This window comes from Somniosus microcephalus, chromosome 19, assembly GCF_052327205.1.
Source record: "Somniosus microcephalus isolate GS21.2 chromosome 19, FLI_Smic_1.0, whole genome shotgun sequence".
Lineage (NCBI taxonomy): Eukaryota > Metazoa > Chordata > Chondrichthyes > Squaliformes > Somniosidae > Somniosus > Somniosus microcephalus.
The window spans coordinates 80,211,778-80,237,589 of NC_141005.1; the positions used below are offsets into that span (position 1 = coordinate 80,211,778).

At 48.4% G+C, this 25,812-nt stretch overlaps 1 protein-coding gene across 5 annotated transcripts in view; it reads right to left on the minus strand.

Annotated features, from left to right (window-relative positions):
• LOC147104952 (breakpoint cluster region protein) overlaps positions 1-25,812 on the minus strand; it is an 859,255-nt gene that overhangs the window by 394,513 nt on the left and 438,930 nt on the right. The gene's annotated exons all lie outside the window — the stretch shown is intronic.

Here is a 25,812-nt window from a genome sequence, read left to right on the forward strand (position 1 = left end):
AATTTAAAGTTGGAGCTCCGACTCCACTTGCCGGGACTGTCTGGAGTGGGGTTCAAAACCCTACTCCTTCTGGCCCAGCGGCAGGGATGCTTACTGCTACGCAAAAGGCCCACTCCGCACAAAAGGTGACACCCATACGTTTCCTGCGCCTTTTCCCTCCCCGTGACTGGAGCCCTATGCTGCCATTTTAAGTTGCTAATCAGATTGGGCCTTTGTCATAGCGGTAGGATCCCCGCCGCTGGGCCAGATCAGGGTAGGGTTTCGAACCCCGCTCCAGACAGTCCCGGCAAGTGGAGTCGGAGCTCCGTCTCTAAATTCTGGGTTGACATCCAGTGGGATATTTGCGTCTGTGGGTGTGCGTGGCCCCCCCCTCCTTGTATAGCTTGTGGGAGCCCGTAAAACCCTCCCGCCATAGGACTAACCACCCTAATGGCTGGTTCAAAGATGGTTACGGTCACGGAATGAGCGTTAATCATGGCCATAAATCCTTCCACCACTTCATACAGTTCCCCAAAGGGAACAGTGTGAAGACACGTATGACGACGACATTGCTAAATAAATAAATGGATTTAAAAAATTCTTTTAGGGCTTTTAAAAGTCTTTAAATTGCTTTAATTCTCTTTAAAACTACTTCAGATTACTCAAAATAATGTAAACTTTTAAAAAAGTTTATAAAAGTTACCAAAATCTTCAAAAAACTTCCAAAAACCTATTTAAACTGCTGCTTTGCATGTATAAATGCTTAGCAGCTTGACAGATACATTGGGGGCGTGTCCAGTGAAACTGAGACCTCAAGGGGCGTGTCTCACTTGCACTGCACGCTCCTGGCTTTGCGCTGGCTGCACTCCTGGGCGGCGTGACGTCACACGCTGCCCGGGAATCTTCTTTTTCAAACACCAAGTCCAGGCGTCCCTGGAGCTGATCTGCAGTAGCGCGGGGTAAGTGCAAATACGGGGCTTGCACGCGCTGCAAGCCCCGTTTAGGAATTTCTGGCCCATTGTATTGGTGGTAGAGAATTCCACAGGTTCAACACTCTCTGGGTGAAGAAATTCCTCCTCATTTCTGTCCTAAATGGCCTATCCCTTATCCTTAGACTGTGACCCCTGGTTCTGGACTCCCCGACCATCGGGAACATCCTTCCTGCATCTAGTCTGTCCAGTCCTGTCAGAATTTTAAAAGTTTCAATGAGATCCCCTCTCATTCTTCTAAACTCCAGCGAGTACAAGCCCAATTGACCCAATCTCTCCTCATACGTCATTCCTGCCATCCTAGGTATCAGCCTGGTGAATCTTCGCTGAACTCCTTCCATGGCAAGAACATCCTTCCTCAGATAAGGCGACCAAAACTGCACACAATACTTAAGATGTGGTCTCACCAAGGCCCTGTACAACTGCAGCAAGACATCCTTGTTCCTGTACTCAAACCCTCTCGCTACGAAGGCCAACATACCATTTGCCTTCTTAACTGCCTGCTGCATCTGCATGCTTACCTTCAGTGACTGGTGCACAAGGACACCCAGGTCTTGTTGCACTTCCCCTTCTCCCAATCTATTGCCATTCAGATAATAATCTGTCTTCCTGTTTTTGCCACCAAAGTAGATAACCTCACATTTATCCACGTTATATTGCATCTGCCATGCTTCTGCCCAATCACCCAACCTGTCCAAATCATCCTGGAGTTTCTCAGCATCCTCCTCACAGCACACACGCCCACCCAGCTTTGTGTCGCCTGCAAATTTGGAGATATTACATCTAGTTCCCTCGTCTAGATCATTAATATATACTGTGAATAGCTGGGGTCCAAGGACCGATCCCTGCGGTACCCCACTAGTCACTGCCTGCCACTCGGAAAAAGACCCGTTTATTCCAACTCTTTGCTTTCTGTCTGCCAACCAGTTCTCTATCCAAGTCAATACCTTGCCCCCAATCCCATGTGCCTTAACTTTACACGCTAATCTCTTATGCGGGACCTTATCGAATGCCTTCTGAAAGTCCAAATATACCACATCAACTGGTTCTCCCTTATCTATTTTACCAGTTACATCCTCAAAAATTCCAGTAGATTAGTCAAGCACGATTTACCTTTTGTAAATCCATGTTGACTTTGTCCGATCCTGTCACTGTTTTCCAAGTGCTCTGCTATTACATCTTTTATAATGGACTCTAGCATTTTCCCCACTACCGATGTCAGGCTTACCGGTCTGTATTTTCCCCGTTTTCTGTCTACCACCTTTTTTGAATAGTGGGGTAACATTAGCTACCCTCCAATCCATGGGTACTGTTCCAGATTCCATCGAATGCTGGAAGATGATCAGCAATGCATCTACTATTTCTAGGGCCACTTCCTTAAGTACTCTAGGATGTAGATTATCAGGCCCTGGGGATTTATCGGCCTTCAATCCCATCAATTTCCCGAACACCATTTCCCTACAAATACTGATTTCTTTCAGTTCCTCCCTTTCATCAGACCCTATGTTCCCTAGCATCTCTGGGAGGTTATTTGTGTCCTCCTTTGTGAAGACATAACGAAAATATGTATTTAGTTGGCCTGTCATTTCTTTGTTCCCCATTTTAAATTCCCCTGATTCTGACTGCATGGGACCTATGCTTGACTTCACCAATCTTTTTCTCTTCACATATCTATAAAAGCTTTTACAGTCAGTTTTTATGTTCCCTGCAAGCTTACTCTCATGTTCTATTTTCCCTTTCTTAATTAATCCCTTTGTCCTCCTTTGTTGAATCCTAAACTGCTCCCAAACCTCAGGTTTACTGCTTTTTCTGGCCAATTTATATGTCCTCTCCTTGGCTCTTATGCTATCCCTAATTTCCCTGGTTAGCCACGGTTGAGTCACCTTTTTTGTTTTATTTTTATGCCAAACTGGGATGAACAAATTCTGTTGTTCATCCATGCGGTCTTTGAATGTTTGCCATTGCCTATCCACCGTCAGCCCTTTGAGTGACATTCCCCAATCAGTCCTACCCAACTCGCGCCTCAGACCATCGTAGTTTCCTTTATTTAAATTTAGGACCCTAGTCTCTGAGTCGATTACTTCATTCTCCATCTTAATGAAGAATTCGATCATATTATGATCGCTCCGACCCAAGGGGCCTCGTACAGCAAGATTGCTAATTAATCCTTTCTCGTTACATAATACCCAGTCTAAGATAGCCTGATCTCTGGTTGGTTCCTCGACATATTGGTCCAGGAAACCATCCCGTATACACTCCAGGAATTCCTCTTCCACAGTATTGTTACTAATTTGGTTAGCCCAATCTATATGTAGATTAAAGTCACCCATGATGACTGCTGTGCCCTTATTGCACGCTTCTCTAAATTCCCTTTTAATGCCATCCCCAACCTCTGCATTACTGTTTGGAGGTCTATATACCACTCCCACTAACGTTTTCTGCCCCATGGTATTTCTCAGTTCTACCCATACAGATTCCACATCATCAGAGCGAATATCCTTCCTTACAATTGTCTTAATCCCTTCTTTAACCAGCAATGCTGCCCCACCTCCCTTTCCTTTTTGCCTATCTTTCCTGAATATTGAATACCCCTAGATGTTGAGTTCCCAGCCTTGGCCACCCTGGAGCCATGTTTCCGTAATCGCAATCAATTTATATTCGTTTACCTCTATTTGCGCAGCTAATTCATCCACCTTATTACCAATGCTCTTCGCATTAAGACACAAAGCCTTCAGGCTTGTTTTTTAACGCTCTTAGACCTATTAGAATTATTATTTACTGTGGCCATGTTTGATTTAAACCGTTGATTTCTCTGACTGCCACTTTTGTTTTTCTCCTTCCTATCTTTTGCTTTTATCCTCGATTCCCTTTCCTCTGTCCCCCTGCTCAGGTTCCCGTCCCCCTGCTCAGGTTCCCAACCCCCTGCCATTTTAGTTTAAACCCTCCCCCGGAGCACTAGCAAACACTCCCCCTAGGACATCGGTCCCGGTCCTGCCCAGGTGCAAACCGTCCGGTTTGAACTGGTCCCACCTCCCCCAGAACCGGTTCCAATGTCCCAGGAATTTGAATCCCTCCCCCTCGCACCATTCCTCTAGCCACATATTCATCTGAACTATCCTTCTATTTCTACTCTGACTAGCACGTGGTACTGGTAGCAAACCTGTCCTGAGATTACTACCTTTGAGGTCCTATTTTTTAATTTACCTCCTAACTCCCTATATTCAGCTTTTAGGACCTGATCCCATTTTTTACCTATATCGTTGGTACCTTTATGCACCACGACAACTGGCTGTTCACCCTCCCCTTCCAAGATGTTCTGCAGCCGCTCTGAGACATCCTTGACCCTTGCACCAGGGAGGCAACACACCATCCTGGAGTCTCATTTGCGGCTGCAGAAACGCCTATCTATTCCCCTTACAATAGAATCCCCTATTAATATAGCTCTACCCGTCTTTTTCCTCCCGTCCTGTGCAGCAGAGCCACCCCTGGTGCCAGGAAATTGGCTGCTGCTGCCTTCCTCTGATAAGCCAGCCCCCCCAACAGTACTCAAAGTGGTGTATCTGTTTGAGAGGGGGATGTCCACAGGGGACCCCTGCACTACCTGCCTGTGCCTAGTACTCTGTCTGTTGGTCACCCATTCCCTTTCTGCCTGTCCAACCTTTGCCTGCGGTGTGACCAACTGATCAAACCTGATATGCACGACGTCCTCAGCCTCGCGAATGGTCCCGTATGTATCCAATCGCAGCTCCAGCTATTAGGGATGGTCAATAAATGTTTACCTTGCCAGCGACGCCCACATCCCAGGAACGAATAAAAATAAAAGTCTATTATGTGGTACTTTATTGAAGGTCTTTTGGAAATCCAGATAAATTACATCTACAGCATTGCCCTCGTCTACTCTCTCTGTTACCTCTTCAAAGAATTCAATGAGGTTGGTCAAGCAAGTCTTTCCCTTTTGAAATCCATGCAGACTATTCATTGGTTAGACCACACTTGGAGTACTGTGTACAATTCTGGTCATCACATTATAAAATGGATATAGAGGCACTAGAGAGGGTGCAAAAAAGATTTAGAAGGTTGATACCAGAAATGCGAGGTTATATGTATCAGGAAAGGATAAACAGGCTGTGTCACTTTTCTCTTGAAAAGAGAAGGCTGAGGGGTGACCTAATAGAGCTCTTTAAAATAATGAAAGGTTTTGATAGAGTAAACACAGAGAGCGTGCTTCCACTTGTAGGGAAGAGCAAAACTGGAGGCCATCAATATAAGATAGTCACCAAGAAATCAAATAGTGAATTCAGAAGAAACATCTTTACCCAGAGTGTGGTGGGAATGTGGAACTCGCTATTACAGGGAGTGGATGAAGCCAATTTAAGGGGAGGCTAGATAAGCATATGAGGCGGGATGAACAGCCAGAGGTCGTGGTCCATATCGGTACCAATGACATAGGTAAAAAGAGGGATGAAGTCCTGCAGGCAGATTTCAGGGAGCTAGGAAAGAGATTAAAAAGCAGGACCTCAAAAGGTAGTAATCTCTGGATTACACTCGTTGCCACGCGCTAGTGAGTATAGAAATAGGAGGATAGCGCAGATGAATGTGTGGCTGGAGACATGGTACAGGAGGGAGGGCTTTAGATTCCTGGGGCATTGGGACCAGTTCTGGTCGAGGTGGGACCTGTATAGGCCAGATGGGTTGCACCTCAACAGGGCTGCAACCAATATCCTCGCGGGGAGGTTTGTTGTGCTGTTGGGGAGGGCTAAACTAAGTTGGCAGGGAGATGGGCCCCAGGATGCAACATTAGAAAAGGGAAATAAAGCGCTCAAAGAGGCAGAGAGCACTAAAGTAAGAAATAGTAAGGTGTTAGGGGTGGTCAAACTAATAGAGAATACAGGATGGTCCAAGATGGGTTTACAGTGTATGTATGTGAACGCACGAAGTATAGTAAACAAGGTAAGTGAGCTGCAGACACAAATAGCCACATGGGAGTATGATGTTGTGGCAATTAATAAGACCTGGCTCAAAAAGGGCAGGATTGGGTATTAAATATTCATGGTTATAAAGTGTTCAAGAAAGAGAGGGAAGGAAAGATAGGAGGTGGTGTGGCAATATTGGTCAAGGAGAATGTTAGTGCTGGAGAGAGAGGATGTCCTGGAGGGGTCAAGGACAGAATCTATATGGCTAGAGTTAAGAAATAATGAGGTGCCATTACACTACTAGGTGTATTCTATAGACCAGCAAATAGTGGGAAAGATATGGAGGCGCAAATTTGCAGAGAAATTACAGAGAGGTGCAAGAACTATAGAGTAGTGATAATGGGGGACTTCAACTATCCTAATATAGACTGGAATCTTAATAGTGTTAAAGGCAGAGAAGGGGAAGAATTTCTGAAGTGTGTTCAGGAGAACTTTCTTGATCAGTATGTTTCCGGCCTGACGACGGAGGAGGCATTGCTGGATCTGGTTCTGGGGAATGAGGTAGACCAAGTGGAGCAAGTATCAGGTGGTGAACATTTAGGGAACAGTGATCATAGATTAGCTATGGAAAAGGACAGGGAGCAATCTAGAGTAAAATTGTTTAACTGGGGGAAGGCCAATTTACATAAGAAATAAGAACAGGAGTAGGCCATTTGGCCCCTCGAGCCTGCTCCGCCATTCAATAAGATCATCGACCTCAACTCCACTTTCCCGCCCTATCTCCATATCCCTTGATTCCCCTAGATCTAAAAATCTATCCATCTCAGCCTTGAACATATTCAAAGGCTCAGCATTCACAGCCCTCTGGGGCAAAGAATTCCAAAGATTCACAACCCTCTGAGTGAAGAAATTCCTCCTCATCTCAGTCTTAAATGGCCTACCCCTTATCCTGAGACTATGTCCCCTAGTTCTAGACACTCCAGCCAGGGGAAACAACCTCTCAGCATCTACCCTGTCAATCCCCTTCAGAATCTTATAGGTTTCAATGAGATTACCTCTCATTCTTCTAAACTCGAGAGAGTATAGGCCCATTCTACACAATCTCCCATCATAGGACAGCCCTCTCTCATCCCAGGAATCAATCTAGTGAACCTTCGTTGCACCACCTCCAAGGCAAGTATATCCTTCCTTAGATAAGGAGACCAAAACTGTGCCCAGTACTCCAGGTGTGGTCTCACCAAGGCCCTGTACAATTGTAGCAAGACTTCCTCACTCTTATACTCCACCCCCTTGTAATAAAGGCCAACATGCCATTTGCCTTCCTTATTGCTTGCTGTACCTGCATGCTAGCTTTCCGTGTTTCTTGCACGAGGACACACAAATCTCTCTGAACACCAACATTTAATACAATAGCAAAATATTGCGGATGCTGGAAATCTGAAATAACAACAGAAAATGCTGGAAACACTCAGCAGGCCAGGCAGCATCGTGGAGAGAGAAACAGAGTTTAATAGTTTCTCACCATTTAAAAAATATTCTGTTTTTCTATTCTTCCTACCAAAGTGAATAACCTCACATTTCCCCACATTATACTCCATCTGCCACCTTACTGCCCACTCACTTAGTCTATCTATATCCCTTTGCAGCCTCTTTGTGTTCTCCTCACAGCTTATTGTCCCTAGCTTTGTATCATCAGCAAACTTGGATACACTCGGTCCCTTCATCTAGGTCATTAATATAGATTGTGAATAGCTGAGGCCCCAGCACTGATCCTTGCAGCACCCCACTAGTTACAGCCTGCCAACCGGAAAAAGATCCCTTTATCCCGACTGTGATAAAAATGCTAACTTCCGGGAAGTTATGTCATCACTTCCTGTGAACTATGAACTGTGTACATACCTCACTTCCTGTCATATGTCACTTCCTGTTGGACTGGTATAAATACTGGTCTGTTCAGTATTGTAAGAGGCTTCTACCAGAGGCATGGTAAAGACCTCTCTTGTATATAGTGTGTTTATAAGTTACTTAAAGCTTACTTTAAAGTTACTTGATGGTAAGTCTCCTTTTTCTTACATCAATTTAAGTAACTTAGTATTTACACTGACAAATACTAGACCTTCAGACAAACTCGGAAGTTAAGGATCCAGGGAACCACCCATCATGGAGAAAATCCTCAGACCTATTCGTCTGGACTTGGACCCGAATACACCAGCAGCTGGCAGGGTATGGAAGCATTGGTATCGTACTTTTGAGAATTTTCTGGATGAATGTAAAGTGGATGCTCCTGCTAAATTGAAGATACTTGTCAATTATGTGACCCCAAAAGTGTTCGAATATGTTGATGACTGGGATAATTACGAAGAGGTGATTCGGGCACTTAAGAAACTGTATGCGAAGACCCCAAATGAGGTCTATGCTAGACATCTACTGGCCACAGCCCGACAAGGGCCAGGGGAATCAATTGACGAATTCCTGCAAGAACTTCGCAGGCTCAGCGTAGATTGTAACTTTCAGGCAGCCTCAGCTGAGCTGTACCGCCAAGAAATGATTCGTGATGCTTTCATCTGCGGGATTGCCTCTCCATTTATACGCCAGCGTCTACTAGAAAGTAAAACACTTGAGCTACAAAAAGCTTTTGACCTAGCTTGTTCACTGGATTTGGCAAAGAGAAATGCAGACCTCTATCAGCTGCCCAGATCTCGATCTGCTGCTGTAGCTGCAACCAGACAATTCAAGCGGTCTCAGGTGAACCCTATCATGGGGGAATCTAATTCTGATAATTCTGATGAAGAGGAGGAGGACGACCCCACTTTAGCAGCCTCTTGGCAATCTAGGAAGGAATGCTTCTTTTGTGGAGATGCTTTTCACCCTAGGAAAACCTGCCCTGCTCGCAATGCAATCTGCAGTTATTGCGGGAAAAAAGGACACTTTGCTAAAGTTTGCCTATCAAGGGCCTCTACGAGGGCCAATCCAGCTAAGACCTACCGAACTGCCCCAATTAGGGCCTATCAAGATGCTCCAGCTAGGACCTATCAAGCTTCCTCTCGAGCTCTCTCCCGAAGAAGCACACCGAGAGTTTTAGCCACTCTCTGTGCAACGACACCAATTACAGCTGCTTGCCCACAGAACCTGTCTCAGGCAGCCACAAAAATTTCAATTAAAGGGCATACCTTAGATGCCTTAATTGACTCAGGAAGTACTGATAGTTTCATTAAGGAACAGATTGTTGCGAAATTGAAACTACATGTCTTCCCATCGGACCAGGCAATTGCGATGGCCCAGTCATCACTTAATACCAGAATCTCCGGCTTTTGTGTTGTTGATATGACACTTCATGGTCGTATGTATCCCTCCACCCGACTTTCGGTGCTCAAAGACTTATGTAGTGATCTCCTCTTAGGGCTGGACTTCCAAAAACAGCATAAGAAACTCACCATTGAGTTTGGTGGATCCAAACCCGGACTTACTATTTCTAATATACCATCTAAATTACCTTTTTGTGCATTATCAGCAGCTTCACTTGATGAACCCTCATTATTTGCCAGTATTCCGCCTCAATGCCAACCGATAATAACGAAATCGCGGCGCTTTAATCAGGAAGACCAATCTTTTATTGCGGCTGAAATCTCTCGACTTCTAGCAGAGGATATCATTGAACCATGTTCGTCGCCCTGGCGGGCTCAAGTCGTCATTGTCAAGAACCCTCTAAAACCTCACAAACAGCGACTATGCATCGATTATTCGCAAACCATCAATCAATATACCGACTTGGACGCCTACCCATTGCCACGCATTGATGATATGGTTAATAAACTGGCCGAATACAAAGTGTTCTCAACTTACGATTTAAAAAGTGCCTATCATCAGTTACCCTTGAAGGTCTCAGATAAGCAGTACACAGCCTTTGAGGCTAATGGACGGCTGTACCAATTTCGTCGCCTCCCATTCGGGGTTACTAATGGAGTGGCTGCCTTTCAACGGGCAATGGATGGCCTGGTTAAGCAGGAAAACCTAAGGGACACTTTTCCCTATCTTGATAACATTACCATTGCAGGTCACGATCAACAGGAACACGACTCCAACCTCCAAAAATTTCGGGATGCCCTCCATCGCCGTAATTTGACCCTGAATGAATCCAAATCTGTTGAGTCGCAACCGACCATCAACATCCTTGGCTACTGCGTAGGCAATGGTATCATTAAGCCAGACCCAGAAAGACTTCGCCCGCTCCAAGAGCTCCTGTCACCTAAGAATCCGGCTTCTTTACGTCGGGCTCTCGGTCTGTTTGCATACTACGCTAAATGGATTCCTCATTTTTCGGACAAAATCCAACCCTTGCTGCATGCTAGATCATTTCCACTGGGAACAGCGGCTGTTGCAGCCTTTAACCTTCTCAAAAAACAGTTGGAGAAAGCGGCTCTTCACTCCATCGATGAGAATCTCCCTTTCGTGGTTGAATGTGATGCCTCGGAGGTGGCGATCTCGGCTACTCTGAATCAGGAAGGTCGTCCTGTAGCATTTATGTCCAGGACCTTACAAGGTGCCGAGCTACATTATCCTCCGGTTGAGAAAGAAGCCACAGCCATCATAGAGGCAGTACGGAAGTGGAACCATTTTCTAGCTCGCCAGCACTTTACATTGATCACGGACCAACGATCAGTCGCCTTCATGCTCGATAATCGAAAACGAACCAAAATTAAGAATAATAAAATACAACTTTGGAGGATGGAACTGGCCTCTTTTGGTTATACCATTCTCTATCGGCCTGGCAAGGAGAATGTGGCCCCGGACACCCTCACACGGGCATTCTGCTCCACTATGTCATCCTCCACTCTCATGGATGTCCACAATGGTTTGTGTCATCCTGGCGTTACGCGCATGCTACATTTCGTACGATCACGGAATCTCCCTTTTTCCACTGGAGATGTAAAGAAAATATGCTCAGAATGCCGGCTTTGTGCGGAATTAAAACCTCAGTTCTTCCGCCCCTCAGATGGTATACTCATACATGCAACCCAACCGATGCAACGACTTAGCATCGATTTTAAGGGCCCAGTGCCCTCTTCAACTCGGAACACATATTTGCTCACCATGATCGACGAATATTCACGTTTTCCGTTTGCCTTCCCCTGCTCCAATATGCTGGCGTCCACAGTAATCTGCTGCCTTGAGCAGGTATTTTCTCTCTGTGGCATGCCGGCTTATATTCACTCAGATCGGGGTCCATCCTTTATGTCAAGGGAACTCAAGGACTACCTCTCAGAACGGGGAATTGCTACAAGCAAAACAACACCATACCATCCCATCGGAAATGGGCAGGTAGAGAGGTATAACGGTATCATCTGGAATTCCGTACGTCTCGCTTTAAGATCTCGGGGCCTACCAGACCAGCAATGGGAAACAGTGCTTCCGGATGCATTGCACTCTATACGGTCCCTGCTTTCTACAGCCACAAATACTACACCTCATGAGCGGTTCTTTGGATTCCAGCGTCGCTCATCTCATGGGACATCACTCCCGTCATGGCTAACTACTCCTGGACCTGTATTACTCCGAAGATACGTTCGGACGTCTAAAAATGACCCTCTCGTAGACGAGGTCGAACTAACCGATGCCAACCCCACCTATGCAAACATACGATATTCCGACGGCCGAGAATCTACCGTATCATTACGGGATCTGGCTCCCTGCCCACCAGGACCTAGTGGGACATCGGGTGATGGCATTTCACCAGGAAACTCTTGGGACCTATCGGGTACCCCTCTCCAGGATCCTGATCGGACACCAACTAGCTTGGTGCCGGTAGAACCCCGTGCTCAAGGTTGCGACCCTCCCAGTACCGCGCATGAAAGTACTGATCCGCCACAGGCCAGCTCTGCACCTCCCTCTGAACAGAGGCAGTCCGACTTTGAACCTATTGGGGCTCGTACTCGAAGCCATGATCTCCCCGACCCTTCACAGGGCAATCCAGGCCACACAGACTCTGACCAATGGCCAACCGCATGTAAGCGGACCAGCGACCCTCTACGACGGGAATCCAAACGGGTGCGACTCTTCCTTGTTCGGCGGCTGCGGACCAAAAGGTAGACCACAGCCTTCTAATCCTGCAGGAGGGAAGAATGTGATAAAAATGCTAACTTCCGGGAAGTTATGTCATCACTTCCTGTGAACTATGAACTGTGAACTGTGTACATACCTCACTTCCTGTCATATGTCACTTCCTGTTGGACTGGTATAAATACTGGTCTGTTCAGTATTGTAAGAGGCTTCTACCAGAGGCATGGTAAAGACCTCTCTTGTATATAGTGTGTTTATAAGTTACTTAAAGCTTACTTTAAAGTTACTTGATGGTAAGTCTCCTTTTTCTTACATCACCGACTTTCCGTTAATCAATCCTCTATCTATGCTACTTTATTAACCTCAGCCCCATGAGCCCTAATCTTGTGTAATAACCTTTTATGTGGCACCTTATCGAATGCCTTTTGGAAATCCAAATCCAAATATACTACATCCCTTTATCTACCCTGCTAGTTACATCCTCAAAAAACTCTAATAAATTTGTCAAACACGATTTCCCTTTCATAAAACTATGTTGACTCTGCCTAATCATGTTATGATTTTCTAAGTGACTTGATACCACTTCCTTAACAATGGATTCCAGCATTTTCTCGACGACTGATGTCAGGCTAACTGGCCTTTACTTCCCTGTTTTTTCTCTTCCTCCTTTCTTGAATAGCGGTGTTACATTTGCGACCTTCCAATCCGCCAGGACCATTCCAGAATCTAGGGAATTTTGGAAGATCAAAACCAATGCATCCACTATCTCTTCAGCCATCTCTTTTAGAACCCTAGGATGTAGGCCGTCAGGTCCAGGGATTTGTCGACTATTAGTCCCATTAGTTTCTCTAGTACTTTTTCTCTACTTATATTAATTACGTTAAGTTCCTCACCCTCAATAGACCCTTGGTTCCCCACTACTTCTACTGTGAAGACAGATACAAAATATTTGTTTAACGTTTCTGCCATTTCCCATAATAAATTCTCCTGTCTCAGCCTCGAAGGGACCAACGTTTACTTTTGCTACTCTTGATATATATTAATGACTTGGACGTGGGTGTACAGGACACAATTTCAAAATTTGCAGATGACACAAAACCTGAAAGCACAGTAAACAGTGAGGAGGAGAGTGATAGACTTCAGGAAGACAAACAGGCTGGTGAAATGGCGGTCACGTGGCAGGTGAAATTTAACACAGAAAAGTGTGAAGTGATACATTTTGGTAGAATGAGGGGACTGTGGTAAACCACTGTTTGTATTCCACTGTGTACATGTCTGTACATGCCTCGGCTGACTCCTCCCACGAGTCCAGGTATAAAGGTGACTGCTCCACAGTCCCTCTGTATTCTGGACCAGTCGACCACTCGAGGCACACCTTCATTCTCTTGTTAATAAAAGCCTGTTAGTTACTCGCTTAACCTCAGTCTTTTGAGTAATTGATAGCGCATCAATTTTATTAACAAGATTTTTACAATGGAGAAGATCCTCACACCAACATGCCTGGACTTAGACCATCGGGAGGCGGACGCATCCACCAAGTTTACTCACTGGCTTTAGGTGCTTTGAAAAATTCCTGATCGCCTCCGCTGCAACGGTCAAATCGGACGAGGACAAACTGGATGTCCTGACCTCCAAAGTGAACCACCGAGCGTACTCGGTCATCCAGGACGCGACCTCGTACGCGGATGCTATCAAGCTCCTCAAGGACCAGTACACGCGCCCAGTGAACGAGGTGTACGCCAGGCACCTCCTGGGGAGTCGTAAACAACAACCTGGGGAATCGACCGAGGAATACCTTCAGGCACTGTCTGTGCTTGGCCGGGCCTGTGGCTGTAAGGATGTAAAGGCCGCCGTGTACACAGAGGAACTTATCCGGGACACTTTTGTAGCGGGCCACAGGTCCAATTACACCCGACAGCGACTGTTGGAGCAGAGTGACCTCGACCTCAACAAGGCCTCTGAACTCGCACTATCATTGGATGCAGCCTACCGGGGCATGGATGCCTACTCCTCTGCACCGTGGACGCCGGGGGGAACGACAGCCTGGGACACGGTAGGACCGTCTCATAGCGCCGTGCCACCCCAGCTACATCCCAGCAACGGCCCAACTACCGCAGCAGTGCCCCAAGGCCAGACAGCAGTGTCCCAAGGCCAGAAATGCTACTTCTGTGGCCAGGCCAAACACCCCAGAGCGCGCTGCCCGGCGAAAAATGCGATCTGCTCGGGCTGCGGGAAGAAGGGACACTACGCCAGCGTCTGCAGAGCCAAAGCCACACCGAACCCCAGCAGCGCCGCGTGTGGGCCGCCATCTTGGGCCTCCCCAGCCATGTGCGAACCACTGGAACTGCAGCCATTTTGGACGCCTCCAGCCACATGGGGATCATGGACGCCGCCATCTTGGACGACAACCGGGACGCAGCAGGACCCCAACGCCGCCTCATCTGATACCCGCAGCGACACACCGACCCCTACGCTGGCCTCCGTTACGCTGGACCAAGCGAGACCGCACCAACTGGCCCGGTCCACAATGGACATTAAGGTAAATGGTCACGAAACAATCTGCCTTTTTGACTCTGGGAGCACGGAGAGCTTCATCCACCCCGACACGGTGCGGCGTTGCTCTCTCCCAGTCCTGCCTGCGCACCAGCGGATTTCTATGGCCTCCGAGTCCCAGTCGGCGGACATTGGCGGCTACTGCGTGGTGACACTCTTAGTAGACGGGACTGTGTACGATAATTTTAAACTTCTGGTCCTGCCCCACCTCTGCGCTGCCGTTCTACTGGGGTTAGATTTTCAGTGCCACCTTAAAAGTGTTACGATGGCGTACGGTGGACCCCTCCCCCCACTCACAGTCCGCAGCCAGCAGCTTCCAAATTGCCCGCCGCGCACCAGGTGCAACCTCTCCACACTCAGAATCACCCCCCCCCCCCCACTGTTTGCTAACCTCACCCCCGACTGTAAGCCCATCGCCACAAAGAGCAGGCGATACAGTGCCGGGGACAGGGTTTTCATTAAAACCGAAGTGGAGCGGCTCCTGAAGGAGGGGATTATTGAGGGCAGCACCAGCCCCTGGCGAGCCCAGGTTGTGGTCGTTAAGACCGGCGAGAAGCAGCGCCTGGTCATCGACTACAGCCAGACAATAAATCGCTACACCCTGCTGGACGCTTACCCACTCCCCCGCATAGCTGATATGGTCAACCAGATCGCGCAGTACCGCGTCTTCTCGACCATTGACCTGAAATCAGTGTACCACCAGCTCCCTATCCGCCCTGAGGACCGCCAGTATACTGCCTTTGAGGCAAACGGCCGCCTCTACCACTTCCTTAGGGTTCCCTTTGGCGTCACCAACGGGGTCTCCGTCTTCCAAAGGGAGATGGACCGGATGGTCGATCAAAACGCGTTGCAGGCCACTTTCCCATATCTGGACAATGTGACCATCTGCGGCCATGACTTGCAGGACCATGACGCAAACCTCGAAAAATTCCTCTGCACCGCCCAACTCCTGAACCTGACGTATAACAAGGAGAAGTGCATATTCCGCACAACCCGCCTCGCCATCCTTGGCTGTGTTGTGGAACACGGAGTCATCAGTCCCGACCCCGGCCGGATGCGTCCCCTTATGGAACTCCCACTGTCCCACTGCCTCAAGGCCCTGAAGAGGTGCCTAGGGTTTTTCTCCTATTACGCCCAGTGGGTCCCCTACTATGCGGACAAGGCCCGTCCGCTGATCAAGTCCACCTCTTTTCCCGTGACGGCAGAGGCCCGCTTAGCCTTCCACCGTATCAAGGAAGACATTGCCAAAGCCACCATGCACGCAGTGGATGAATCCATCCCCTTCCAGGTGGAAAGCGACGTGTCCGACTTTGCCCTGACTGCTACCCTTAATCAGGCGGGGAGACCTGTGGCCTTCTTTTCACGAACCCTCCAGGGTCCGGAGACCAGACACTCCGCTGTTGAGAAGGAGGCCCAGGCTATTGTGGAGGCTGTGCGTCATTGGAGGCACTACCTGGCCGGAAAACGATTTACCCTGCTCACTGACCAGCGTTCAGTTGCTTTTATGTTTAACAACAAGCAGAGGGGCAAAATCAAAAACGACAAGATCTTGAGGTGGAGAATCGAACTTTCCACCTACAATTACGAGATCTTGTACTGGCCCGGGAAGCTCAATGAACCCCCGGATGCGCTATCGCGTGGCACCTGCACCAGCGCGCAGATCGATAGACTGCGGGCCCTCCACAATGACCTCTGCCACCCGGGGGTCACCAGGTTCTTCCACTTCATCAAGGCCCGCAACCTGCCTTACTCCATTGAGGAGGTCAGGACCATGACCAGGAACTGCCAAGTCTGCGCTGAGTGCAAACCGCACTTCTATAGACCAGACAGGGCTCACCTGATAAAAGCCACCCGCCCCTTCGAGCGCCTGAGCGTTGATTTTAAAGGGCCTCTCCCCTCCTCCGACCGCAATGTGTACCTCCTCAACATTATTGATGAGTACTCCCGTTTCCCGTTCGCCATCCCCTGCCCGGACATGACCAGTGCCACGGTCATTAAATGTCTGAACGACCTCTTCACCCTGTTCGGTTTCCCCAGCTATATCCATAGCGACCGGGGCTCATCGTTTATGAGCGACGAACTCCGCCAGTACCTGCTCGCTAGGGGTATTGCCACAAGCAGGACCACCAGTTACAACCCCCGGGGGAACGGACAGGTGGAAAGAGAGAATGCGACAGTTTGGAAGGCCGCCCTGCTAGCCTTAAAGTCGAGGGGCCTTCCGACCTCCCGCTGGCAGGATGTGCTTCCCGATGCGCTCCACTCTATTCGGTCACTGCTCTGCACTGCCACTAACTCCACCCCTCATGAGAAAATGTTTGTCTTCCCAAGGAAGTCCACATCGGGGACATCGCTACCGCCATGGCTGACGTCCCCAGGACCGGTCCTACTGAGAAGACACGTGAGGACCCATAAAACGGACCCCCTGGTCGAGAGGGTCGACCTCCTCCACGCCAACCCCCAGTATGCTTACATTGCGTACCCGGACGGGCGGGAGGACACAGTCTCCATACGAGACCTCGCACCCTCGGGGGCCATAGTAACCCACTACCACCCCCTCCCACGACCCAATATCCAGCCCCAGCAGACGGCATGCCTGGGCCCCGCGACCCGCTCGACACCCACGAGGACGACACACCAGTGCCCCAGCCTACGTGGGACTCGACGCCGGAAGCTTCACTACCCCTGCCGTCGCCACGTCGATCACAGCGGCAGACAAGACCTCCGGAGAGACTCCAATACACTAACGTTTAATACACTTCACCCCGCCGGACTCATTTTTAAACAAGGGGTGAATGTGTAAACCACTGTTTGTATTCCACTGTGTACATGCCTCGGCTGACTCCTCCCACGAGTCCAGGTATAAAGGTGACTGCTCCACAGTCCCTCTGTATTCTGGGCCGGTCGACCACTCGAGGCACACCTTCATTCTCTTGTTAATAAAAGCCTGTTAGTTACTCGCTTAACCTCAGTCTTTTGAGTAATTGATAGCGCATCAGGGACATATAAACTAAATGGTACAATCCTGAAGGGGGTGCATGAACAGAGAAACCTGGGGGTATGTGTGCACAAATCGTTGAAGGTGGCAGGGCAGGTTGAGAAAGCAGTTAAAAAGGCTTACAGGATCATAGGTTCATAAATAGAGGTATAGAGTACAAAAGTGTGGAAATTCTGATGAACCTGTATAAAACACTGGTTCGGCCCCAAATGGAGTACTGTGTCCCACACTTTAGGAAAGATGTGAAGGTCTTAGAGAGGGTGCAGAAAAGATTTACGAGAATGATTCCAGGAATGAGGGGCTTCAGTTACGTTGATAGACTGGAGAAGCTGGGGTTGTTCTCCTTGGAGCAGAGTAGATTGAGAGGAGATTTGATAGAGGTGTTCAAAATCATGAGGGGTTCAGACAGAGTAGATAGAGAGAAACTGTTCCCATTGGCAGAAGGGTCGAGACCAGAGGACACAGATTTAAGGTGATTGGCAGAAGAACCAAAGGTGACGTGAGGAAAAACTTTTTTATGCAGCGAGTGGTTAAGATCTGGAATGCACTGCCTGAAAGGGTGGTGGAGGCAGATTCAATCACGGCTTTGAAACGGGAGTTTGATAAGTATCTGAAGGAAAGAAATTTGCAGGGGTACGGGGAAAGGGCAGGGGAGTGGGACTAACTGAAGTGCTCTTACAGAGAGCCGGCATGGGTTCGATGGGCCAAATGGCCTTGTTCCATGCTGTAACCATTCTATGATTCTAGGGAGAAGTGAATAGCGGATTATGCTGATAGAGTTAGGGGAGGAAAGACGGGAAGAGGCTGGAGTGGAGCATAAACGCCGGCTTGGACTGGTTGGGCCGAATGTCCTGTTTCTGTGCTGTATATCTTATGTAAGACACCTCAATTTACATCTGAATTCTGCTTTTCTTTATTTTACTTCATCCCATAAATGTGGGTAATGTGAATCTGTTGTACTTTCCAAAATTCATGTGCCATCAACTTAGTTTCTAACTACTGAAGCGTTATTCTCGGTGAGAAAGGATCACAAGAGAGATAATTTCTCCTTCTGCAATAAAGTTTGTAAAATTCATTAAACCCATCCCCACTAATATTATCTTTGTGAAAATTAATTATCTTCTGTTCTGCTCCTTCTCTGTCTATTCTGATTTTCTTTCTTCCATTCACCCTTCCACATTATCACTCTCCTGCCTCTCAAATTATTGCCCACCATAATTCTTTGCATCCCGCTACCTACCTGATCTCATTGTTTCCATGGGTTCCATTGCTAATGTTCTGCAGCTTGAGCAGAACAGTGCAGTGCAGACTACTTCAAATGTTGCATCCCATACATCACTACATGTACTCATACACACCCAGACACTTCCACACAAACAGTCGTCCATAAAGACAACACAAATATTTAACTACTTCATCTTATACTCTGAGGATACTTCAAAAGTATCAGCAGTATGGCCTCAACAAAGTGAGCATCTCAATGGCTTAAAAATACACAACCAGTGAGCTAGCCCTCCAAAATTCACCTGGCATTTGGACTTGATTTGCAGTCAATACAACCTGATCAGTTTTTCCTGTATGCCCAAGCCTCTGCCTGTGGTGCTCCTGACTGAACATCAGTTAGTGTACCAAATGATCCAGGTTGACTGTCCGTTATCGTTCCCTACTCTCCTCTCAGCACTATCTCTGTAGCCTCAACCATATCCCAACTGAGATTAGGAACTGTGGGGCTTCACAGATAGTAACCTGCATCATTGACTAACTTTTGTTAAGAGTTCTGTTCAGGTCCTCATGTAATATATCCATTTCACAGTCTGGGGCTAAGGCTCAACGAACAAAATAGTATCTAGGTTCCGTGGTGTCACTAGGATTTCAGTAGTGTGTGAAATCTCATTCATGTCTACTTGAACTGAAAACACTCAACAGTCCAATTCTCGATATACACTTTCTCTTTATCTCAAGGGGACTGGAATCCAATGGGGAGGAAGTGATGCTTCTCAGTTGTATCGAGCCTTGGTCAGACCACATCAGGAGTACTGCGCTCAGTTTGGGGCACCGCACCTCAGGAAGCATTGGCCTTGGAGGGGGTGCAGCGCAGATTCACCACAATGATACCAGGGCTTAGAGGGTTAAATTATGAGAACAGGTTGCATAAACCTGTCTTGTGTTCCCTTGATTATAGAAGATTGAGGGGTGGTCTGATCGAGGTGTTTAAAATATTAAACGGATTCAATAGGGCAGATACAAAGGGGACATAACCTTAACATTAGAGCTAAGCCATTTAGGAGGGAAATCAGGAAGCACTTTTTCCACACAAATAATAGTGGAAATCTGGAATTCTCTTCCCCCAAAAGCCCAAAAGGCTGTAGATGCTGGGACAATTGGAGTTTTGAAGACTGTGAGCGATAGATTTTTGTTAGGTAAGGGTAGCAAGGGATATGGAACTAAGGCGGGTAAATGGAATTGAGGTACAAATCAGCCGTGATCTAATTGAATGACAGAGCAGACTCGAGGGGCTGAATAGCCAACGCCTGTCCCTGGGGTCATTCAACATTTTCTGGAGACAGCATTTGAGCTATATAACAGGAGGGTGAAATACTGGTGATTACAGGACTGCCACTGTGGTGGTAGCATTGAGAGAAATTTGAGATATGAATTAAACTTTTAGCACAACGGTGAAATATGTTGACTGAAGCCCTGTTTGCCTAATGCATATTTAGAATTTTGCCAAAATACACCAAGTGACAACAATGTAGGTTAATACTGTGAGAAAGGTATTTTGCTCCAATGTTCTGCACAGCTTTATGCCATTGGAAACATAGTGAGTGATGCACCAATACATGTCTGTACTTGACTGGGCATTTCGTCTCAAATATCACAACTCTGGGTAAATTCCAAGTCTTACCTTCCAGGAATATTTTCTGCCACTCTGACCCATCGACATGTGTACTGAAATGCAACAAACTAAAATGCAGAATCTGCATATAATAAACTCCAGTAATAAACAAAGCAACACTAATTCCCTAGAGATTTCTAAGATCGCCTTAACCTCTCTTCTTCACTTACAGCTGAAATTCAGTGTAAACACTTCAACTATTGTTAATAGGTAGTGGTTGTTTGCTCCCTCCCGCATATAATTGTAGCGGTTCGTGTAGATCGCCACTAAATAAGAGAGTTTGACTTCGACGAACTATTAACAAGTTGTTTATTTACAGGAACAGACTAATTACATCAGGTAAGATGGCTGACTGTAGGAGCACCGTGGTATAGGTCTTGTCCCAGCGGGGACTCCACGAGGACTGAGTTCGCAGTCCTGTGGGGAGCGTGATAACGTCATCGCGTTTGTGTTGTGACGTCATCACGTTGTTCGCGTTTCCCGCGCTTAGGGCGTCACGTGATGCGCGTCGTTGCGTCGCTGGCCGTTGAGGCCGAAGTCGGGAGGCCGGACTGTGCCGGTGCTTGCCGCGGGAGCGGAAGATCACGTCGCTCCCGTCGGCTGGTCGTTGAGGCCGAAGACGCTGGCCGGGATGTGCCGGCAGCCGTCCTGGAAGGCCGAGTCGGGCCGGCAGCCTCCGCACGCACGTCACGTCGTACGTGACGTCAGCGCGCGTCTTAAAGGGGCAATGGCCCCAACAGTTAAGTTAAAAGGGCAACGGCCCCAAAAGGTAAGTTAAACATACAGTAAGGTAAGTTAAAGGGAATTATGTGTCTTTATGTAAGGTACAACCGGTGGTACCGCCACATAATAAACATAGGAGATGTTAGGAGTGTGGTTTATTTAATTCAGTAAACTCTAAGTCCAAAGATGTGCGGGTTAGGTTGATTTGGCTATGATAAATTGACCCTTAGTGTTAGGGGATTAAATACGTGGGGTTACGGGGATAGGGTGGGATATGTGTCGGTGCAGGCTCGATTGGCCGAAATGGCCTCTATCTGCACTGTGCGGATTCTGTGATACACAGTGTCAAGCCAGCAAGTGAACACCTGGGGATTACAGGGATCACGGGAACAGTAACACAGTGGTAATGTCACTGGGATAGTAATCCAGAGGCCCGGACTAATGATCCAGAGACGTGAGTTCAAATCCCACCACGGCAGCTGGGGAATTTAAATTCAGTTAATTACATAAATCTGGAGTAAAAAGCTCATATCAGTAATGGTGACCATGAAACTATTGGATTGTCGTAAAAACCCATCTGGTTCACTAATGTTCTTTAGGGAAGGGAATCTGCCGTCCTTACCTGGTCTGGCTTATGTGTGACTCCAGACTCTCAGCAATGTGGTTGACTCTTAACTGCCCTCTAAAATGGCCTAGCCAGTCACTCCGTTGTAACAAACCGCTACGAAACACAATAATAAGAATGATACCGAAACGGACCACCCGGCATCGACCTCGGCACCGGCTACGGACACGGCAATGGCACACCCAGCCCAGTCAACCCTGCAAAGTCAACCCTGCAAAGTCCTCCTCACCAACAGCTGGGGACTTGTGCCAAAATTGGGAGAGCTGTCCTATAAACTAGTCAAGCAACAGCCTGACATAGTCATACTCACAGAATCATAACTTTCAGCCAATGTCCCAAACTTTTCCATCACCATCCCTGGGTATGTCCTGTCCCACCAGCAGGACAGACCCACCAGGGGTGGCGGCACAGTGCTATACTGTCGGGCAGGAGTGGCCCTGGGAGTCCTCAACATTGACTCCGGACCCCATGAAGTCTCATGGCTTCAGGTCAAACATGGGCAAGGAAACCTCCTGCTGAATACCATCTACCGCCCTCCCTCAGCTGATGAATCAGTACTCCTCCATGTTGAACACCACTTGGAAGAAGCACTGAGAGTTGCAAGGGCACAGAATGTACTCTGGGTGGGGGACTTCAATGTCCATCACCAAGAGTGGCTCGGTAGCACCACTAATGACCGAGCTGGCCGAGTCCTGAAGGACATAGCTGCCAGTCTGTCTGGGCCTGCGACAGGTGGTGAGAGAACCAACACGACGGAAAAACCTAATTGACCTCGCCCTCACCAGTCTACCTGTCGCAGATGCATCTGTCCATGACAGTATTGGTAGCAGTGACCACCGCACTGTCATTGTGGAGACGAAGTCCCGTCTTCACACATCGTGCTGTGTGGCACTACCACTGTGCTAAATGGGATAGATTCAGAACAGACCTAGCAGCTCAAAACTAGGCATCCATGAGGCACTGCGGGCCATCAGCAGAAGCAGAATTGTATTCCACCACAATCTGTAACCTCATGGCCCAGCTAATCCCTCACTCTACCATTACCACCAAGCCAGAGGACCAACCCGGGTTCAATAAGGAGTGTAGAAGAACATGCCAAGAGGAGCACCAGGCATACCTAAAAATGAGGTGCCAACCTGGGAAAGCTGCAACACAGGACTACATGCATGCTAAAAAGCAGAAGCAGCATGCTATAGACAGAGCTCAGCGATCCCACAACCAACAGATCAGATCAAAACTCTGCAGTCCTGCCACATCCAGTTGTGAATGTTGGTGGACCATTAAACAACTAATGGGAAGAGGAGGCTCCATGAATATCCCCATCCTCAATGATGGTGGAGCCCAGCATGAGTGCAAAAGACAAGGCTCATGCGTATGCAACCATTTTCAGCCAGAAGTGACGAGTGGATGATCCATATCGGCCTCCTCCTGAGGTCCCCACCATCACAGAAGCTGGTCTTCAGCCAATTCGATTCATTCCAAGTGACATCAAGAAACAGCTGAGCGCACTCGATACAGCAAAGGCTACGGGCCCCGACAACATCCCTGCTGTCGTGCTGAAGACTTGTGCTCCACAACTAGCCGCGCCTCTAGCCAAGCTGTTCCAGTACAGCTAGGACACTGGCATCTACCCAACAATGTGGAAAACTGCCTGGGAATGTCCTGTCCACAAAAGGACAAATCCAATCCGGCCAATTACCGACCCATCAGTCTACTTTCAATCAGCAGCAAAGTGATGGAAGGTGTTGTCGACAATGCTGTCAAGCAGCACTTACTCACCAATAACCCGCTCACTGATGCCCAGTTTGGGTTCCGCCAAGACCACTTGGCTCCCGACCTCATTACAGCCTTGGTCCAAACATGGACAAAAGAGCTGAATTCCAGAGGTCAGGTGAGAGTGTGGTGAGAGACATCAAGGCAGCATTTGACCGAGTGTGGCATCAAGGAGTCCTAGTAAAACTGAAGTCGATGGGAACCGGGGGGAAAACTCTTCACTGGCTGGAGTCAAACCTAGCACAAAGGAAGGTAGTTGTGGTGGTTGAAAGTCAATCAGATGCCCCAGGCAATGACTATCTCCAACAAGCAAGAGTCTAACCACTGCCCATTGACATTCAACGGCATTACCATCGCCAAATCCCCCACCATCAACATCCTGGGGATGACCAGAAACTTAACTGGACTAGCCACATAAATACTGTGGCAACAAGAGCAGGTCAGAGGCTAGGTATTCTGCGGTAAGTGCCTCACCTCCTGACTCCCCAAAGCCTTTCAACCATCTACAAGGCACAAGTAAGGAGTGTGATGGAATACTCTCCACTTGCCTGGATGAGTCGTCTTCTTAGGCAGTCCCTCGGAACCGAGGATGACTTGCTTCCACATTAAAAATGAGTTCTCAAGTGACAGTCTCTGTCACAGGTGTGGCAGACGATGGTTGAAGGGGCGGGTGGGTGGGGTGCTTGGGTTGACGTGCGCTCCTTGCGCTTGGCTTCCGCTTGCTCCCGGCGATGAGACTTGAGGTGTTCGGCGCCTCCCTGGATGCTTCTCCTCCGCTTTGTGCGGTCTTGAGCCAGGGATTCCCAGGTGTCGGTGGGGATGTTGCACTTTTTCAAGGAGGCTTTGAGGGTGTCCTTGAAGTGTTTCCTCTGCCCACCTGGGGCTCTCTTGCTGTGTCGGAGCTCAGAGTAGAGTGGTTGTTTTGGGAGTCTCGTATCGGGCATGCGGACGATGTGACCCGTCCATCGGAGCTGATCGAGCGTGGTCAAAGCTTCGATGCTGGGGATGTTGGCCTGAGCGAGAACACTGACGTTGGTGCGCCTATCCTGCCAATGGATTTGCAGGATCTTGCAGAGGCAGCGTTGGCGGTACCTCTCCAGTGCTTTCAGGTGCCTGCTGTCTATGGTTCATGTCTCTGAGGCATACAGCAGGGTGGGTATCACTGCTGCTCTATAGACCATGAGCTTAGTGCCGGGTTTGAGGTCCTGGTCTTCAAACACTCTTCCTCAGGCTACCGAAGGCTGCACTGGCACACTGAAGGCGATGTTGCACTTCGTCATCGACATCTGCCCTTGTTGACAGTAGGCTCCCGAGGTATGGAAAGTGGTCCACGTTGTCCAAGACCTTGTGGATTTTGATAATCGGGGGGCAGTACTGTGTGGCGGGGGCAGGTTGGTAGAGGACCTTTGTCTTACGGATGTTTAGTGTAAGGCCCATGCTCTCGTACGCTTCGGTGAAGGTGTTGAGGATGGTTTGGAGTGCGACCTCCGAGTGAGCGCAGACGCAAGCATCGTCTGCATACTGTAATTCGACGACAGAGGATGGGACGACCTTGGATCTGGACTGGAGGCGACGCAGGTTGAATAATTTCCCGTTTGTTCTGCAAATTAGCTCCACTCCAGCGGGGAGCTTACTGAAGGTAAGATGGAGCATTGCAGCAAGGAAGATCGAGAAGAGCGTTGGTGCGATGACACAGCCTTGCTTGACCCCGGTCTGTACGTGAATTGGGTCTGTGGTCAGGATCACGGCTTGCATGTCATCGTGAAGCAGGCGAAGGATGGTGGCAAACTTTTGAGGGCAGCCGAATTTGAGGAGGACACTTCATATTCCCTCACGGTTGACAGTGTTGAAGGCCTTTTTGAGATCAAAGAAGGCCATGTACAGCGGTTGGTGCTGTTCCCTGCATTTCCATTGTAATTGACGCGCAGTGAAGATCATGTCGATTGTGCCCCTTAGTGGGCGGAATCCACATTGCGACTCTGGGAGGAGCTCTTCGGTCACTGGGGGAAGGCGATTGAGGAGGATTCTTGCGATGACTTTCCCTGTGGCAGACAGCAGGGAAACTCCTCTGTAGTTACCATCTGGAGTTTGCACATTCTCCCCGTGTTTGCGTGGGTTTTCTCCGGCTGCTCCGGTTTCCTCCCACAGTCCAAAGATGTGCGGGTTAGGTTGATTGGCCATGATAAAAATTGACACTTAGTGTTAGGGGGGATTAAATACGCGGGGTTACAGGGATAGGGCTTGGGTGGGATGGCTGTCGGTGTAGGGACCGGGTGCTAGGGTTTGGATGATCAGCCATGATCTCGTTG